This window comes from Drosophila ficusphila, unplaced genomic scaffold (genome assembly GCF_018152265.1).
Source record: "Drosophila ficusphila isolate 14025-0441.05 unplaced genomic scaffold, ASM1815226v1 contig_412, whole genome shotgun sequence".
Taxonomy (NCBI): domain Eukaryota; kingdom Metazoa; phylum Arthropoda; class Insecta; order Diptera; family Drosophilidae; genus Drosophila; species Drosophila ficusphila.
The window spans coordinates 6375775-6382449 of record NW_025064326.1 but is presented as its reverse complement, the minus strand read 5'-3'; the positions used below and the strand labels follow the sequence as shown (position 1 = coordinate 6382449).

Here is a 6675-nt window from a genome sequence, read left to right as displayed (position 1 = left end):
GTCCTGCGCAGCGACTGCGACGCCGGCAGCGCAGCATCGGCTAATGGGCAAAAGCAGCGCTGTAATCCTGTATCCTTCGCGTTTATGTGTGAGTGTGCGGAACGCAGTGGTGTATGTGTGTAAGTAGGGCTAGAATATGTGGAGCAAGTTGCGCTTTGTCCGCTGCCAGGAATTCGGGGATTCTGAATATCCACGAGCGGAAATCCGAAGGACAGCATCGGAATTCGGCGGTGGCTCGGCTTCATCCTGCCAGCGCAGGCGCAGAGGAAACTCGAGAGAGCAAAAGAGAGCGGCGACTGTTTCACTTCCGCTTCGGTGATGCTGCTGTTAAGAGTTCTGTTAACTATTAACAGAGCTGCGCCCACTGTTCTGTTAGATGGATGGGTCTTTGGGGTTTTAAAGTTTGCAGAATAAACATCTACTCAAAATATTAACGGGTGATACATAAATTATTTAAAACAAATTGGGTTAAATAAAGCTCCCAGAGCTTAGATTCATTATTTAGGTTAGTTTAAGAATTTTTTTAGGAGATTTCAAATGTTAACAATTATGATTAAATCATGTAGGAAAGAATCCTAATTAAGGATTACCCTAAAACGTCTTAGTTGTTTTTTTTGTTTTTTTAAGATTTATAAATAAATAAATAATTTTAAATATGTATTTTTGTTTATAAATCTCTAAATACAATTCAATCAAATTAATCCCTTTTTACCTGATCATAAATCCAGTGAAATTCCTTTACATCATCCTGCACTGTGTGTGTTCCGATTCCATCGCGTTCCGCTTTGTTTTCGCAAAGGAGCAACTCAAACAGTCCGGCGGCAAAACACATTGCATTGTCGGAAAATGCCGATGCGCTACGCAAATTGCAGGCTTCGTGGAAAGCGGAAAATGCCTGCCTCGTGTCGGCGTGCTCTCTCTCTTCCGCCGCCCGTGCCACACTCGCTCGCTCTCTCGCCGTCGTTTTTCCGAGATTTTCCTCAAAGTTGCTGCCGTGCTGCTGCTGCTGCTGTTGTCGCTGTCGCGTCGCTGCTGCTGGTGCTGCTGCTGCGAAGGACTTCTGTATTTTTGGGGCTGTGCTGTTGGTCCTTGGGCCATCGCTCGTTCAGTCGTCGTTGCGTGTTGTAGGTGGCCTGGTCTACTCAGCTCCGTTTCGACTGCTCCTCCTCCAACTGCTGTTGCCACTGCGTCTGCTGCTGCTGCTGCGGACTGCTGCATCTGCAACCTGCCACACTCACACCACGGCAACAGAAGTAGACGCGTCGCGTTCAGTCTTCGTTCTGCAGCATAGCGTCATGTCGCGTAGTGTTCGGCCCACAAAGAAAAAAAAAGAAAATACACCATAATAATAATCCCAGACTGTAAGGTGACTGAACCGATCCTTAACCCATCACCATCCTCCCATCTTCCCCACTCAAGTGCCGCGAATGTGTGTCAATTAAAAAGTCTCGTCTGAGTGAGTCGCGTGTTTAATTTGCGGCACGTTCCCCACACACACTCGCTATCAATTTAATTAAAGCGCCACAGACAGACCCATAAATATCGCCCAACTATCTAACCAAGCTGCAAACGTAAACCAGCTCAAAATTAAACACAATATTGCGGTAAGTTTCGCTCACATTATTTTTAACTAATCAACAAATGGAACTGATACATAGGGTGATTTGCGTTTTATTAGCTGTGAATTTGTTGATCCTGATGGATTTTATTGCTGCGGTTATTGGCCGGGAATGCAAATTGCATTTTAATTAATTACGTTTGCACTTTGGTGGCCATTTCAATGAACTTTTGGTTTGAGTTTTTTTGTTTTTGATTTTAGGCGTGAGCTTTGCTTAATGACATGAGCAATTTGTTTAGTTGTTGCGGATGAAACTAGTGGGAACATGATTCAGTGGCTGCGAGTTCATAAATAATATTTTGAAACTATAATGTAGAAAAAGTACCACTCAGGGCCATTCAAAAATAACTAACTAACTAACTATCATCAGAAAAATAAAAACGAAATATTAAAAGCAATTTAGTAATTTAAACTAAATTAAATAAAAGATTACAGAACTATTTAAAAAAATTAAGAAAATCGTTTTAAAGCTCTTTTTGTTTATATTATCCATTTTTAATTTATTTTCAACCAAAAATCTCAGATAACAAATTAAATTTGCAAACATAAATTGCTCAAATTGTATTAAATGTTCTTGTTGTTCATGTTCTTTAGACTGGAGAAACCCCTCAAAAATTAACTCGAGCATAAGCATTTTATTTTATTTTTTCTGGCCCCGCTGCACACGACACAAATTTCATTAGAGCGCAAATAAATCAGCTTAGAGTGGGCAATAAAAGCCAAGGAACTGCCTGGGAGTCTTAGGAAAAATTACAATGCATTACGCATACGCCAGGTGCGACAAATGTGGGCACGGATGCGTGGCGAACGCGAACTAAACAAATGGCAGCTCCGGCGAATATATATAACCGACTTTAATCAGTTGCCAACTCGTTGGCAGGCATTTAATTAGAAAAATCAACGGCACTAAATATTTCTGGGCTCTCGGCTAGAAGACATTCCTCTTGTCTATTCCAGACGGCTTGTCATTACACAGAAAATTGGATGTGCCCCGCTTTTAGCTCGGGCTGACAGCCGGCAGGACTGGTTCTGACAGAGAGAGGAAAGACGTCCTGGCAGACGCGTGTTGAAATGTAAATAAAACAAAGAAAATGCAGGAAGCTGGGCGAGAAAGTACGGCGAACACAAGAATGTATGTAAAATAATAAAAAGCGACATTTACGACATAACATGGCAGCATATTACACGGAAAGCAGGCGGCGGAGGAGCTCTAAACTGAGCCTCAGTCGCACTGGCGAACACACTGCGTATACGTATTCGCATTACAATGTTTCGCACTGATTGTTCTCGGCAAGGACCTCTTTTCCCCCTCTCTTCCCCTCCTCCGCCAGTTTCCATGCAAATGTATACAAAGTAATTATGTACATCTGTGTGCTTTGTGTGTTTTTCTCCGCTGTGCGAGTGTGGGTGCGGGTGTGTGTGTGTGTGTGTGTCTTGTAGTACTACTCAAATAATTGCCAAACCACACACGCAGCTCGGTTCGCGTTGGCTGCCAGGCAACAAAACGCCTTTTAAAAGGCATAAAAACAACAGGGTGAAAAGGCATGGAGAAATTGTCGAACAGGTAATACTCTTCATAAACGGAAAACTAATTTCTATAGGTGTGTAATTTATTAAGCAATTAATGTAATGGAAAACTTTTATTTAAAACTAAATGTATGCTTTATAAAAATGCCACTTAAATAATTATCCTCCTTTCAGGATTATTGTTTTAAGACACACATATCTTAAGAGGAAACAATTTTATAGTCAGAACTATTTTTATCCTGAAATTGACTAAAATCCTGATGTATTAATATTTAAATTCAACATACAAATAATTGGATTTTTCCGAAGCAACAAAACATAAATCTAAGTTACCTTACTCGATACCAAATTGAAGAGTATCAGACAAGCTCGAACAACATTGTATCTGATTAACAAAACATCGTTGTGTGCCATGCATGTGATACACACCCAGACACACCCACTGTGTCGCCTTGTTGCAAAAATATTCAAAGTATTGTTGGCAGTAATTTCGGGATAAAGTATCAGAGTAGTAGCAGAAACAAGAACAACAAAGCCAGACGGCAGAAGGAACATGGAAAAGTTTCGTCAGAGCATACGCCATGAATTTTCATTTAATTAGGCCGCCTTTCCACTCCAGCCCCGCATTTTTCCAGTCTCGCATCTCGTCTTCTTTTGATGGTTAGGCAAATTTGTGAAAAAAAGAGAGAATATATTGCAGATGAGGAGAAGGCAGAGTAGAAACCCTTTTCTGCCTTATTGTTTGCATGGGCTCGAAGGTTCGCAGTTGGGCCGAGGCAAACACTTTCAAATGATTTCATTTTCCAAGAAAACCGCACGGAAGAAAGGCGAAGGAGAGCTGACCAATTTGTAGGCCAGGTTTTTCATCTACTATCGTCGACAACCACATCCAGGACAGACATTGAAACCAATTAATTTTAAATTGTTTCCAGGCCGGGCCTTAAATCGAGTCGTCGGTGGTCTCCCTTTTGTCTGAATAATGAGCGTTCAATTTGCAGAAGGTGTCGATGGAGAAAGGTTTTCCTTGGCCAGCACAGCTCTGCTCTGCTTTTCTTTTCCTTTTGTTCGGGCTATCTATTTTTCAGGGGCTAATTGAAGTCTGAATGTCGGCAGACGAAAAACCGCAAAAGGTCGTCAAAATCCTGAGGGGATATGGACAGTCCGAGCCACCCTCGTCGGGTTACTTTCAGCAGCCCATAAAAGTAGGCAATACAATTTCCAAGTTTTCTTTTCGGTTTCCTTCCCTCGTTCGCCCGCCTCGTTTTCCCCTTTGAAATTTTCACACATGATTTTTTCATAGACCAATTTGCACACATTATAAGTTTGCAACCACAAATTGCCACACCCCTTTGGGCCAGACCGACAACAAAAACAGAACGCAAACCGAGAAAATAAACTTTTAGCAATTTTCCTTTTGTGCTGAGGCGTAGGAATTTCCAAGTGCTTATAAACAGGCAGCTCCGCAGCTCCTGTTTCCCAGCTCCTCTCGAGCACAAAGTAAAATTCTATTACGGCTCGAAAACAATTTGGGCGAAAATAGAAGCATAAGTGGGCTGAACTTGTTCACACAGCTAGATAACTTTCTTTCCAAGGCGGGGAGTATATTTAGAATGATTATTTTTAAGTACAGAAATTGTTTATGCAAGCTTGTTCTTTAATACTCCTATGTATTCATTTTTGTGTGCTCTTAAGTACGAAGGGCTAGCTAAATAAACTAACTCGACAGCAAGCAATTATTTCCTACTTTGACTACGCTTGCGTAAATTAAAGCTGGGAACTATCAGCAAACACACAAGCAGATTAGGGGGAAAAGGACTCGTCGGTGGCATCCACATCCTGTGGAGCTTATGGACAGCCCGCAACACTCGCCATCAACCCAAATGTCTTCATATATTTTCGGGTGAGCCCCAAGCCGCAAGACCATAAAATTAAACTAGTGCATAATTAAACACTCGCAATTAGGCGTAATTTACTTGGTGTGTGTGTGTGTGTGGGGCGAGTATTTAAGGGAGTATCTTCCTTCCTTCCACCCGCACACTTTCGCCACATTAGTTTTTAATTAAAAAATTTCCAAGCTCGCAATTTGTGAACCTTTTGCCGCCCGTCACTCTGACATTGCATTTTATTCGAGTATTTAATTGAAGGCCCTTGTGTGCGCCAATTGTTTTTGGGACACAATCTTTGGCAGTTGATTTTTGCGCCTCGTTGGTCGCCCAAGTTGAACTAAATGAGCCAGCAAAATGTTTATGCACATGTCATTTAGATAAGCGAACCCTTGGAAAACAAGCTGACTAGAAGGAAAAACTGTGCACAGATAAGCGGCAAATAAAACAAAGGAAAAGCCAACAAAGCATAATCAGCAAAAAGCAAAAAGTCAATGTGCTGCGGATTCGCTGTAAACAATTCCGAGTTGTAATAATTAATCCAACGGATTTGCAGCATAGAACTTTTCGCCAAGCGGTTTCATTACTCAAAACTTTGGCTAAGATGCTGCGGAAAGCGGAAAAGCTTACAACCGGATTTTCCCGGCGGACCGCGAGTTTGTTGTTCTTATTGCTTAATGCAAAGACAGATTATTTTTTATGCAATGCCAGCGCCAAGGAAACTACAGAAACCAACTCTAATTGTACTTAGTATGCAGGCAGACCGACAAATTCACCATCTGACTGACTGACTGACTGACGGCCATTCATTTCAATTCCAACGAAATAAATCTCATTTTTGCCGCTGCCGGCAAGTCAAATATTTATGCAACGAGAGGGGATTTGGCATTGCTGGCAAATTAATTAATGGGAAAACAGCGCAGCGAGATGCAAAAACATCTCAAGGTGGCTGAGCGCATCTAATCCGATTTTCTCCGTTGCAAAAGTGGGCTAAGAACGGCCTTCTTTGGGGTCTTATGAATCCGTCTCTCGAGATTTGCATGGCATTTTGCAACGCCGATTGTTTAGGGACCGGCCTAATTGACAGCTGACAAGCTAATTAGGGTTAATTAGTGGCCTAATTGATACGAACGGAATGAAAAGTGCTGACGAAGAAAATAAAATCAATACTTAATTGTGAAAAGCGAATCTTTCGAGGTTAAATAACCACTAATTGGATTTAAATCTATCTAGGAAGGATATAAATATAAACATCATAAATATTCATCACATACACAATTTAAAATACACTTAAGTATTTATAATGTATTTCAACCTTCGAGGAAACCCTCTCCAATTTCAATTAAATTGTTAAACTAACTTTTTCCTCATCTGGCGTTTCTGTGGGTCTGAATGATGGCCAAGAGGGAAAATAAATAAGCCACCATTAGCGCCATCGATCAAGTGTGTGCTTATCACGATTGCTGCCTCTTTTTCCAGCTGAGACGGGTTGTTGGCATTTTATTTTCGGTGGTACTGCTCGAACCTTCGTGTTTTGGCCATTTGTATTCGTGTTAAAATCAAATATTTTATCATTGGGCCAAACCTCGGAAATGTAAATATTGGCATAAACATTTAAAAGGCAACACGGCGAGGTACACAAAATGT

The 6675-nt window shown here is 41.3% G+C and overlaps 1 long non-coding RNA gene across 1 annotated transcript in view; it reads left to right on the top strand.

Annotated features, from left to right (window-relative positions):
* Positions 1–1094: 1094 nt before the first annotated feature.
* The window catches only part of LOC108089915, a 43150-nt gene continuing 37569 nt past the window's right edge, over positions 1095–6675 (top strand). Inside the window, exon 1 of the long non-coding RNA XR_001771312.2 lies at positions 1095–1604. This is a non-coding gene — a long non-coding RNA (uncharacterized LOC108089915). The remainder of the gene's footprint in view (positions 1605–6675) is intronic.